Below are 12,851 nucleotides of genomic sequence, written 5' to 3'. Positions count from 1 at the left end.
ATGCCCAGGTTGTGGGCTTGATCCCCAATATAGGGTGTGCGGGAGGAAGCTAGTCAACGGTTTCCTCTCATCATTGATGTTTCTATCTCTCTCTCCCTTCTTCTCTGAAATAAATAAAAATATATTAAAAAGAAAAATGATGTGTATCTCTTATCTCACTTGGGTTTTTTTTCTTGAGGGACATGGTTTGCAAAGGCAAAAGAGAATATTTAAGTACATTTGGACAATAATAAGCAGAGCAGTCATACTAAGGCATACCATATAATAATTTAAAAGAATGAGTATGCTGTAAAACGTTTATCGTGAGAGGCTGTACAGGGTGTATAGCTGAGTGAAGAAGCAGGTTGTACAGCAGGAAGTATAAAATGAACTCATTTTTGTTTAAGCAACCCTCCAAGAACACACAAAAAACTTCTTTAAAGATATAAATACTTAGTTTATGATATAATACTTAGTTATCTTAATAGATAACAAATAAATTTTGTAACAAGTAATTAAACTTAATTGTTTTTTATAGCAAAGGAAACTTATTGTTTACTTACTATATTTATAGATGATTTCCATTGAGGAAATGGATTTTCAGTCTTTATATATTTCTCAATTTGAATATTAAGTAATACATAGCATGTGATTCTTTTTTTAAAATCCTTATTGGATATTTTTTTCTATTGATTTTTAGAGAGAATGGAAGACAGTTAGGAGGGGGAGAGTGAAAGAGAGACACATTGATTGGTTTCCTCCCTCACACCCCCCTCTCCAACTGGATCTAGGGATTGAACTCTTTTTTTAAAAAAATATATATATTTTATTGATATTTTACAGAGGAAGAGAGAGGGATAGAGAGTTAGAAACATCGATGAGAGAGAATCATCGATCAGCTGCCTCTTGCACACCCCCTACTGGGGATGTGCCCGCAACCAAGCTACATGCCCTTGACCGAAATCGAACCCGGGACCTTTCAGCCCGCAGACCGACGCTCTATCCACTGAGCCAAACTGGTTTCGGCAGGATTGAACTCTTGATCCTTCGGTCTGTGGGCCTAAGCTTTAACCCAGGGGTAGGGAACCTTTTTTCTGCCAAGGTCATTTGGATATTTATGACATCATTCGAGGGCCATGCAAAATTATCAACTTAAAAATTAGCCTGCTATATTTGGTCATTTAATAAGCTCACCCCTAATGCCTTGGCAGGGCCAGGCCAGATAATTTCGTGGGCCTTATGAGGCATGCGGGCCGCACGTCCTTCACTCCCTGCTCAAACCACTAAGCACCGGCCAGAGCAGCATGCGATTCTTTTTAATTAAAAAAATTATGAAAGTATTGATTTTTAAAAATATGGTGTGATATCAAGTTATATAGTTTATTCTTATAAAATATCATTTCTGTAACAAAAGAACATCTTTAAAGAAAGAAAATGAAAGTACCAGGCATTCAAAGGTACTTTGAATGGTACTTTGTAATTCTGAAAATGTCAAATATCACATTTTATAATAGTACATGTTAATTATTTCATAATAGAGAGCCAGAGAGGCATTAGCCAGTAAATTGGATACAGTGGCAGCTCCTACCCAGCACAGGAGCTGATGAACTCTCTGCAAGTGTGGCCTTTGTTTTCCTCGGGTTGCTTGGTCCGCAGTTTGCATTCATTGATCAGTGAGTTGGTTCAGACTCAAACCCACCGACAGCAATGAATGTTGAGTGCAGCCATCAGTGTTTCCTTTGGTGGAGTTGCCTTGGCTCTCCCCGACTCCTGGCTCTTCTTTCCCACACTGGTTCTTTGAGTTCTGTGTCTGGCCTCTCTCAGTGACTAACCAGTGAGGAACCACATAATTATTGATAACATTGACAGTAGAGCTGGGAGGTTCTGAAAAATGGGGAAACTATGGTTCAGAGAAGAGAAGGGCTCCTGGAGAAGCTAGCAAGTTGCCCTGTGATCACACAGCTGTACTTGTATACTGGGAGATGTAAATAAGAGTCGAGGATCCTAGTTCTTCCTCTCTCTTTAGAACCGAGAATATGAGTGCTTTTCAAGTTAAATTAGCACAGATTATATTTTGGATTAAATAATAATAATAATAGCTTTCATATATAGAGCATTTCACATATAGATCTGTGTTCTAGGAATGGTACAAAGCACCTATGTATTATCTCATTGAATCTCAAAACTCCATGAGGATAGGTATTCTTATTATCCCCCATTTTATATATGAAAGCACCGAGATTCAGACATTCGTCTAGAGCACATGTGTCAAACACAAGGCCCGTGGGCCAAATCCATCCCGCCAGGCCTTGTAATGTGGCCCGCACCGCGCTGTCATCACTGCACTCCGCTGCGTTTCCATCACAATGACAGTTTAGGACTGTTCAGTAAACCATTCGGCCCGCGATTTAGGCTGGATTTTAGATTTTGGCCCCTTCTCTGATTGAGTTCGACACCCCTAGTCTAGAGTCACACAGCTAGTTAGGGAGTTGAATCGAGATGCATTCCAGGTCTGTCTGACTCCAGACCAGATTTTACTTGAATTTAACAAACATTTAAATAAGCATATGTGTGGATGGAAATAGTGAGGCAATAGGTGCTTTCAAATAGCTCAAATTCTAATGGGGCTGTCAAAACTTACCCACATTAGCTATAATTGCAGGCAGAATGTGATAGGAACTGTGCAGACATTGGAAAGTTTTGTGCTATTTTTGTTTATTAAATCCTCCCCTTGCCTCTAATGAAAAGTTTTGAGGGTATGTAGGAGAAATGGGTATAAAATATTTGGATTTTGCTCCAAAATGAAATACATGTTTTTTAATAAACGTTTTCTTGCTATGTTCTATTTCCTACCAGCATGGCACATTAAGAATTATCATGGAGTTCTTCTCTTGTTGAAACAAAACACTTATTTGTCAAAAACACAACAAAAAACGAAGAATACTGGGCAATAGAAATAGAGGAGAGCTTTTTAAAAATTCACTTTTGGGAAATAGGCATTGGAACTATTTCTGATGACCTAATTTGGCATGTGAAGGTGCAACCTGCTGTTTTGCTTCAAAGATATAGTGTTGTCTGTAAGGAGCCCAAGGTACAGTCAACGGTCGGTGGTTTTTTTCAAATCCCAAACTCACCGACAGCGTTGAATGTTCCTCGGAGTCCTCTGAAGGCGGAATCCTGGCCCTGGCAGCCCTTCAGCCTGTACCCACATTTCAGGAGCAGTGATACCACTGCTGATGTAGGCTCTCACATTCTTTTCTGGTTTTAAGTGGAGACTACTGCATTGATTTGTATACACCAGAGAGTTAATGAACTTCAGGATTGTGAGACTGTAGTATTTATACAAGCACACTCAGATGGATGTTTGAGGAAATGGCTTTGAATGATACTTTGTAATTCTGAAAATGTCAAATATCCCATTTTATAGTAGTATATGTTACTTATTAAAGGGTGAGGGTAAGAAAGACCATAATATAATTCAGTACCCTACTATGTGTTGAGATTTGTTTATTTTTATCTCGTTAAATTCTCAACAACTCACTTTTATCTCATGAGAAAACTGTCTTAGAGAAATGAAGTAGGTTGTCCAAAGTTACACAGCCAAAAGCCAAGGTTACAAGCTAGAGCTTAAATACTGGACTTTATGATTGCAAAGCTCACTGATCATACTGCCCCCTCTCTTTTTCACCACAAACTTGCTGTTGAATTTCTGGGGATAGAACCTTCTGTGAGAGTAAACATCATCATCTTGTTTGCCTGTAATAATAGTTGGTAAATCTGTAGATGAAATGTTTCATAAAGGAAGATGAAAAAAATTAATCTTTATACTTTATAATCTCCCTAGCTGGGATTACTAAATTATCGAAGAGGTTTATAGTAGTCTGCAGGCTATTTTCCATATTGAAAAAACAAAAAATGAACCAAAACCCCCACTACCTAATATGATAGAAAGCCTGCATTTCTCAGTGAGTTCACAATAGACTAAAATGTCAGGTGTCTTTGGTTTTGGAGAAAGGGTATCAGTGTATTGTAGACATACTGATTATTTTTATTGGCTATTGGCTGGGTCCTTGATGAAATATTTGGAAAATGATTGAATTATATGGAACTCTTCAGAATGTGTAGGTTTTACCACTATAATAGGGGGGATCCAGGAGTACTCAGTAGCAGAAGGGCTTACAGAACCACTGGCTGAATTGAGGTTAATCTTTAATCAGAGATAGTTATTATATTTGCTTTAGGTTTACATATTAACTGTTGAGTGTTCTCAAATTTATTTTTAAAGCAGCCAAATGGTACATATTTAAAAAAAAATCAACCTCTGAGAATTTTGTTTGAATGTAAACTGTTTACATTCTGCATCCGTTTAATTGTTCTACTCTCTATGTCAAAACACTTCAGTTAGCCAGCTTTGTTGAGTTCTCAGTGATAGGGCAATAAATGGTTTACAAATGACAACAAAAAGCCAAACAACTGTTACTATGTAGTATTTAAAAACTCTTTCCTGGGTTTATTTTAAATGGTCTTCTCCTTGGCCTGAAGAGATGCTAATGCTTTATACCATTTGAATAAATATTCAGACTTAAAAAAATACTAAATTCTGCTACCCTGAATCATTAGATATTTGCAAAATACCATTGCTTAAATTTATGGCATTCTAAGAATATTTTTGATAGACTTGAAAAACTAGAGAAGAGTGAAAGGGTGCTTCCTATAATTAATTTTCATGGCAATAAAGCTTTTAGCATCTTCATTCCTTTAATTTGCTTTAAGTCCTTAATTTTATTCTTTATAAAAAAATTATTCTTTATCATAAAGTGAGTTTAAGGTACATATTGCATCTTTTAAGTGAGTTTGGCTATAGGGTTTATGTACTCAAAGGTAAAGTCTAAGGGTTAAAAAGTTCAGGGTTAAATTACCCTTATAGAAGCTACAGATTTAATAAACATTTAATAAATGTTTAGTGATTTAGATGGGTTTTGAGTTTGCCAGAACTCACCAATCTATCCTTTATCGTTTCACTTACCTCCTTTCTTTTCTTTTGCAGATGTGCTACAAAATATTGAAACCCACATTGCTCCAACTTGGAGATGTAGATGTTTTCATACTCCTCTTGAAGCCTCTTGATATACTTGAAACAAACAAACAAAAAACAAGAAGCATAAACACAATTAAATAATATATTTTAGCGGTTAGTAGCATAGGAGTCACTGTCTTAGGTAGGTGACTGCCCAGACACTTCCCAGGCACTTTGCAGGGAGCATCTCTGGAAGTGTTTAGGGAAATGCTGCTAGCCTTGATCACAAAGTTGTAAAGATGACAGCAACATGTCAGGATGAATTCATGTTCCTCTTAGAACACTGATAGTGTTCTTCATTCCTTTACTAATTCAGCAGCAGAATCCTAAGAATTCTTTCTCCTACATACAGCCCTTGCCATCATGGAGCCCAGTGTCTATCCAGGGAACTAAACATAGACCCATCTGATGACAAAGAGGATGTTTGCTATCCTGGCAGAATGATATAATCCATGTTAAAGATAACAGAGAAAATAAGTGTTAATCCTGTTTAGAAGTATGAGGAAAGGTACATCTAAGTGTTCACATTTGATCTGGGCCTTGAAGGTTTAATTGAATTTTCACTAGACACAGAAGGAAAGATATTCCAGTAGAGGGAAAACTCTGCATAAGAAACTAGAGGAAAGAAAGTTAAGGTAGGGAGAGATCAGCCAAAGGACTTTATGCATGCATATAAGCCTAACCAAAGGACACAGAAAACGGGGGTGAGGGCATGAGTGGGGATGATGGAGGAGGGGTAATGGAGGAATAAGGACACATATGTAACACCTTAATAAAGAAATTAGAAAAAGAAAGAAAGAAAGTTCAGATAATGGTGAGTAGTGAGATTAATCTCTCAGAGCTTCAGTAAAGTTGCAGTACAAATAGCACTCATCTTTTTTTGTACACAGTTGTTAAAAGCTATTGAGGTTATATAAGTGAAAGTAGCATGCAAATATAATTGCTGGGTCTCACTTTTCTCATTGCTATTGGTTCATATGTGCTACAGTAGAATAAATAAAGTACCTTATGATAGATTTCTCCAAAGTGGTTTCTTATTTGGCTGTCTATTTTTTTCCTTTAAAGTGACCATAGTTTAAAATGTTCATATATGAAGTGTTTGGAGAAGTACTATTATAGCCTAATAAAGAGCACAGACTTTGAAACTGTAATAGAATCTTGGCTTTGCAACTTACTAGCAATTTGACCGTGGGCAAATTACTTAACCTCCCTATTTTTCTGTTTCCTTATCTATAAAAATGAGATATTATCTACCTCATAGGATTGTGAGGATTAAATGCAGTAAAATATGTCAAGTGTGTTAGAAGCTATATCTATTATGTTATTTCAAAATATTTAAAATCATTGGCAACTATGTTACTAAATAAAATTGCTTGTTTTGCTCAGAATTTGCTTTCTAGTCCATATACATTAGTACCTATATATATATTTAAAAAAATTCTTTTAAAATTAAAACAATCTCTTTCCAGCTAATTATATGTACATTTTTAAATCAATTTTTGAAACTAATGCTCTACCACTTTGTGACCTTAAGTGAAGTTTTTATCTCCCATAAGCTTCAATTTCCTCAATCTGTAAAAATGGGAATCATAGTATCTACCACATATTGATTATGAGGATTGTTAGATAATATAATGAAAAACTCTGGATAGCTGTGGATTCTCTCCCTTAAATACATGCACCTAAACAAAACTTTGAAAGCAGTTTCAGTTATGAATTCCCAAGAAACCATCTATAGCCTCCTTGTGATTCAGGGTTAAGAAATCCTGACTAAAGGTGTAGCCCAGGATTTTGTAATCTAGTCTTATCACGACTGATGGTTGTCATTGAGCATCTAGATCTCCATCTTGATATCCATAACTTTGCTTATGCTAGTAGAATTTGTAAAATAAGTTGCCAGATGATAAGTTACACAAATATTTGAATGGATTTATCTTACTTTGCAACAGCTCTCCTCCCACCTAATCCCTCCCCCACTTTTCCAGCAACCATTTGGTTTGGATCTGATCTGAACGCTATGACTGCTAATTCTGACTTTAAGTCTGGCTGAAAGAATGTGTTATTTCAAGACAATGCTTACCAAGTAGCCTGCTTAGCTCGCAGTGTTTATTTGAATATTAGAAGAGGGGGAAAAGAGTGTGCTACAGATTGTGGTTGTATGTGGAATCATTGGTCGTTCTTATATTTAGCCTGCCTGAGGTTTTACCAGAGTTGAGAGAGAGGAATAGAATTTTAAACTCAATGGCTTGGAATATTTTGCTAGTTGACATGGCAACTTTATAACAAGTTACTTCAGATATTTTATTTAAAAAAAATTTTTTTTCTTAATTTCAGAGAGGAAGGGAGAGGGAGAGAGGTAGAAACATCAATGATGAAGAGAATCATTGGGGGGTCGAGCCTGCAACCTGGGTATGTGCCCTTGACTGGAACTGAGCCTGGCAGACCGACACTATCCATCCAGCCAAACCGGGTAGGATGGGAAAATGCCCTTTAAATGTTTTTTATGGCTAGTTCCAGCTTATAATTGAATCTTTGTGAAATATAATGTAAAAACTTTACCTAGATCTAACTCATACTTTCATAAATGAAATATTAATTAATTAGGTTGGGTAAGCTATTAATACTTGACATACTGTATTGAGACTTATGTCTTCATTGCTAACCTGAAATTGTACAGTTTTGATGTTTGAATGGGAATGCTAATCATGGATAGGGAGGGAAATTCTGGGATGAAAAAATAGGAAATAAGTTCCAGTTTACAGTTTTATAACTTTCAAGTTGTCAGGTGTCTTAGAGATCATTTAGTCTAATGATTTTCAAACTATTGATAGACTGCATCAGGATAAAAAGTGGCGTTAGGAAATGTAGATTGCTAATAATGCATATTCCCGGGCATCATCCTACACTTAGTAAAGCTGATCTTGTAGGAGTGAGTTCTATAGTTTTCAAAAACCCCAGAGGACTCGGATGTAGCCATTGCATGGGACATTTGGGAATCTCTGATTTAGGCCAAGCTCTCTTTCATAGATGAGGAAGCTGATTTAGAAGGGAAATGAAAACCCAAACACACAGTAGGTGAGAATTGAAGTCCTCAACCCTGTGTGTGTGTGTGTGTGTGTGTGTGTGTGTGTGTGCGCGCGCGCGCGCGTGCGCGCGCCCGCGCTCCCGATTCCAATGCTGTGGTGTTTACTTAGACCACATTACCTCTTCTTTATGAAAAAGCATGCTTTTTGCAGAAATTTCCTAATGTCCTGTTGGCCATCTGCAAAGTACATCTGCAAAATCAATCTGCCTGGCAGGTCAAACAACTTAGCCTTAGGGATGTACCCAGAACTAGTGCAACTGGACCATTGACTTGAATTTGGTATGCTGACCTGAAGCATAAGCAGTGCTGAGTAGTTGCTTAAAAACTGTCCATAGCATGAAATGAGAAATAGCTGTAAGTGATCAAAACTCTGAGAAGGCCCTCCAGGCTCTGACATTCACCAGCAGCTGCTACACTTTAACACTTTTCTCTAATCGAAGTTGACTATCACTAGATGGAAGAGGCTTGCAGAACCTCTGGCAGCTCTCTGGGGAAGAATTTATTTTAATTGTGCCAGCGAGGAGGTAGGCATTATTTCAATAAAGATCAAGAACCTCCAAATCCACTTAAGCTTGGGCTCCTGGCCAAGTGTCCATTCTCAGGAGGGAGTTGGTGTCAGCTGCTGCCTTGTGACTTGAGGTATTTAAAAAAAAAAACACAAAGGCATTATGGAATCCTTTCCTGAGTTGGCAGGCAGGAGTGGCACCAGGAATCAAGACCTGACACATGTCATCAGCCTGGAAAATGTGGAGTTTGGACACTAATGATGGCTCTTGTCAAAGCTCAGTATGATAAAGTCAGGAGGACTCATCGTGGGGGTTGGTTTGCATAGGAGAGGAGTCACAGCATTCTCTAAGAACACCTGCCAAGTTTTTTCACTGCCCCAGCTGTGTGTCAGGGATGAATCCTTCACTCTTGCTTCCTGTCACTTCTTTGTAATGGGAGATGGTAGAGATGCTGGATGGGTACAGAAGAGAGGCAGCTTGGTTATGTTTGGCACATCTCCTTAGTTGCTTGTTTTCTTGCCATTTTCTGTATAGAATTAAATTTATGTGGCCATACTCCAGGCTACTCCTTTGTTCTGTCTTATATCTGAAGGTGTGTTGGGCCATACATAGTCACAGGTCTTTTATTTCCATAAATGCCACTGCTGGTGACCACACAAATGTATTTATTGGCAAATATAAGAACACTTTCTTACTGATATATCTCTCTGTTAGATGTGTTATTTTCACATCTCAGTTCTGCCATTTATTAACTGACTTTTGGCAAGTAGTTTATTCTCTATTCTTTGTAAAATGGAGGTTAGCAGTTAATTGCACTTATATCACAGGGTTGTTGTGAGAATTCAATTTAACAGGAATATAAAAATACCTGGCACATAACATTCAAATTTCAGTTTACTGTTGTTATTGTAATAATTTGGTTAAAATTCCTGCTTGCTGGAAAGAATGGAATGAGAGTTTCTAAACCATTGTCGTAGTGAATTCAGGAATTGTGATTTAGATTGAACAGAAAATAAAGTCAGAAGACGCAGATTCAAGTCTTGAATATGTTATATGCTAATTTCTATGAAAAAAGTTATATTAACCAAAGATAGACAAAATCAGCATCCCTAAGATTTCTTGCCACATAAAGAATTTTTACATTCCTAAACAGCATACCTACCAGGCAGTGTTCAGATGCAGAGGTTAATAGTGCCTGGCATAGGGTTCAGCATTTCTTGAGTATCCTCTTTCCAGATTTCTCCTGATATCTTTTTTTTTTTTTTTAAATCCTCACCTGAAAATATTTTTCCATTGATTTTTAGAGAGAGTGGAAGAGAAAGAGGAGGGTGAGAGTGAGGTGGGGTAGGAAAGAGGAAGAGAGAAACATTGATTTGAGAGGCACATCGATTGGTTACCCCCCACATGCTGCCCCAACCTGGGTCAGAGATCAAGCCCGCAACCAAGGCATGCACCCTTGACCAGGAAACGAACCCAAGATCTTTTGGTCTGAGGTTCTAACCACTGAGCAACTGGCCAGGGCTTCCAATATCCTGTTATTGGTTCAATAACACTTTTCACGGTGAGCCTTATATTAGAATTGTGTGCATGGAGTATCTTTTCTACTGTGATGTAACTCAGGGAAAACATGAACATTTATTTGTTCAGGTGTATATCAGGCATTTGATAAATGTTTATATTAAAATGTAAATGTACTTGCTTCATTCATTGTTTATCTAAATAGCATGTAAATGAAATCATTCAAATATATTGTTAATTTTTAAGTAAATTCGGTATTTCATTGAGATGTGAGTAATAACCCCAAATCTGTCTATTCTAGAAGTTTCAGAGTGCATCTATTTTTTTGGGGGGTTATGTGTGTCAGATGTCTTATTTTCAACTTCTAAGTTTAAAAAGCAATGAAAAATATGAACATTTTTGTTTATATTGCTAATGTTTAGTGCCCTCTTTGGCTCCTTAGAGATTATTCTGTGATAAGATTCTTGGGGAGGTGTTGCTGACTTGAGTTGATACTACATTTGTTTTTTTAGATCAAGGCAGATAGAAGAAAATTGTAGAGGTCTAGCTTGCTAGTCTTTTAAACATAAGAGAGAATCAATTTTCAGCTTAATTTGGAGATCAAAGCATCTTCCATAAGATGTTAGTTACAGTAAAGTCAGTAAGTGGCAGGTGCTTATTTATGTCTCCAAAATAAATAGCGATCAGAAGCAACCAATTATGATAATTGCTCCATTTTTTTGTATAGTCTCTATAAAAAGATCAAGAATAACATCTATAGAAGTGACTAATTGCAAATGCTTAGCTAGCACCTTGATGGAAAACTTGAGGTCTGGGTTGAGGTGGGAGAGTAGTTGTCAGTTCTTTGTAAGCCACATGCAAATTGTGAACCTCTCCTTTGGGGCTTTCTTAACTACCTTTTAAAAATTGCATTTCCACAATGGCGTCTTAACTATGTTATGTAAAAGCAAAGGAATTTATCCCAAAGTGTCTGTCTTAACTCAGAGATATTTGGCTATACAAATGAATTCATAAAAGTTTGGGCTTGTTGGATTAGAATCTTTATGCTGTTCTAGAATGTGAAGGTGAGGAGAGGACATTTCTGTCAAATCATAGCTTAGTACATGTTAGTCTGAGAGGGTGAGGAGTGCTGAGGAGGTGAGAGAAACAACACCTTTTCTTTGTGTTATCTTGGTTCAATGCTTCCACTAGCCCTCCTGATAAGGTGGTGGTTATTGCATTTGTCACCGCACTGAGAAATTCTGTCCCACTCCTCAGTTCTCCAGCTGACCATAGAAGTGCTTGGTTTGCATATGTCAAAGCAATTTACAGTCATATGTTGCCCAGTTACATGATAATTTAATTTAATAGTGGTGATAATTGCTAAACGTGTAAGATCAACTAAATTGTATCATTTGATTGAAATACTAAATTTTGCAGTTACTGAGTGGTGATATATATTTACATCGTTTAGACTTAGGACTTTACTCCATGAAAAAGTTTTTCATTAGGGTGGTCTTTTAATTTGTGTATGTATAATTGGCACTAAGATTGTTTAGGGATCTGGCTCATTGAGGAAGAATGTCAGCTTCTAGGCACAGGAGCCTGAGCATGGCCTGAACTTTAAAGAAAGTGTAATTGTGATGGGATTTATTCAGACACTGACAGGCAATAAAAATTAACATAGTAAGGGTTTAAATTCTTAGTTAAATATTCCCTTTAAATTAGTTTAGAAATTTTTAAACTATATACTAATTAATTAAAAATAACTAATGCATTTTCTTTAGGATTTATTTAAATAAAAGTGGATTTCACTTTTCCTTTTGGTCTCTTTTATGCTTGTATTCTCAGTCTTCTGCTCCTTTAAAAATGTTGTGGGGGCATTTGTGCATTCTAAATATGTATAATTTAAACTACAGTTTTTAGGTCTTTTGTCTGTTTTTACTACTATTACTGATATTAAGAGTCCAATATAAACTCCTGTTTAATGGGATCAATGTGGCTAAAATATGTATGATTAAAATAGACATTGGCAAAAGTAAAGTCTAGATCTGATTAATTAGTAGTAAAAGGAAAACCTAACACGGTGGTCAGCAAACTCATTAGTCCACAGAGCCAAATATCAAGTCAGTGATTGAAATTTCTCTTGAGAGCCAAATTTTTTAAACTGAAACTTCTTCTAACGCCATTTATTAAAAAATGGACTTACCCAGGCTGTGGTATTTTGTGGAAGAGGGGCCAAAGAGCTGCATGTGGCTCGCGAGTTGCAGTTTGCCAACCACGGACCTATTAGGTGAAAAATAATTATCTGTGAGTTCAGAATAATAGAAACTTTTGGGGGGGAAAAGATTATCAGAGAATCTTATGAGTTGCTATAAATGTTCCATAATTTGTCCTGTGTATACAACTGTAAAAATTTATCAAACTTAAAATTTGTTAGCTTTACCACATGTAAATTATACCTTAAAAAGTAACATACTATCAACCATATCTGAAACAAATTATCAAAATCTTGGTTGTTATTGAATATGAATGATGGTTCATTTTACAATTGTCACTTTTTAAAAATATATATTTTATTGATTTTACACAGAGAGGAATTGAGAGGGACAGAGAGTTAGAAACGTTGATGAGAGAGAAACATCAACCAGCTGCCTCTTGCACACCCCCTACTGGGGATGTGCCCGCAACCAAGGTACATGCACTT

General features: G+C 36.7%; 1 protein-coding gene and 1 long non-coding RNA gene across 3 annotated transcripts in view; both read left to right on the top strand.

Annotated features, from left to right (window-relative positions):
* NR6A1 (nuclear receptor subfamily 6 group A member 1) overlaps positions 1-12,851 on the top strand; it is a 147,477-nt gene that overhangs the window by 43,496 nt on the left and 91,130 nt on the right. The window lies entirely within an intron of this gene.
* LOC118704374 lies at positions 2,879-5,950 on the top strand. Its single transcript, XR_004983398.2, has 2 exons — positions 2,879-5,691; positions 5,865-5,950. It is a non-coding gene; the product is annotated as an uncharacterized LOC118704374 (long non-coding RNA).

This window comes from Pipistrellus kuhlii, unplaced genomic scaffold (assembly GCF_014108245.1).
Source record: "Pipistrellus kuhlii isolate mPipKuh1 unplaced genomic scaffold, mPipKuh1.p scaffold_m20_p_43, whole genome shotgun sequence".
Classification (NCBI taxonomy): domain Eukaryota; kingdom Metazoa; phylum Chordata; class Mammalia; order Chiroptera; family Vespertilionidae; genus Pipistrellus; species Pipistrellus kuhlii.
The sequence above is the reverse complement of the archived record's forward strand: the minus strand, read 5'-3'. Positions and strand labels throughout refer to the sequence as shown.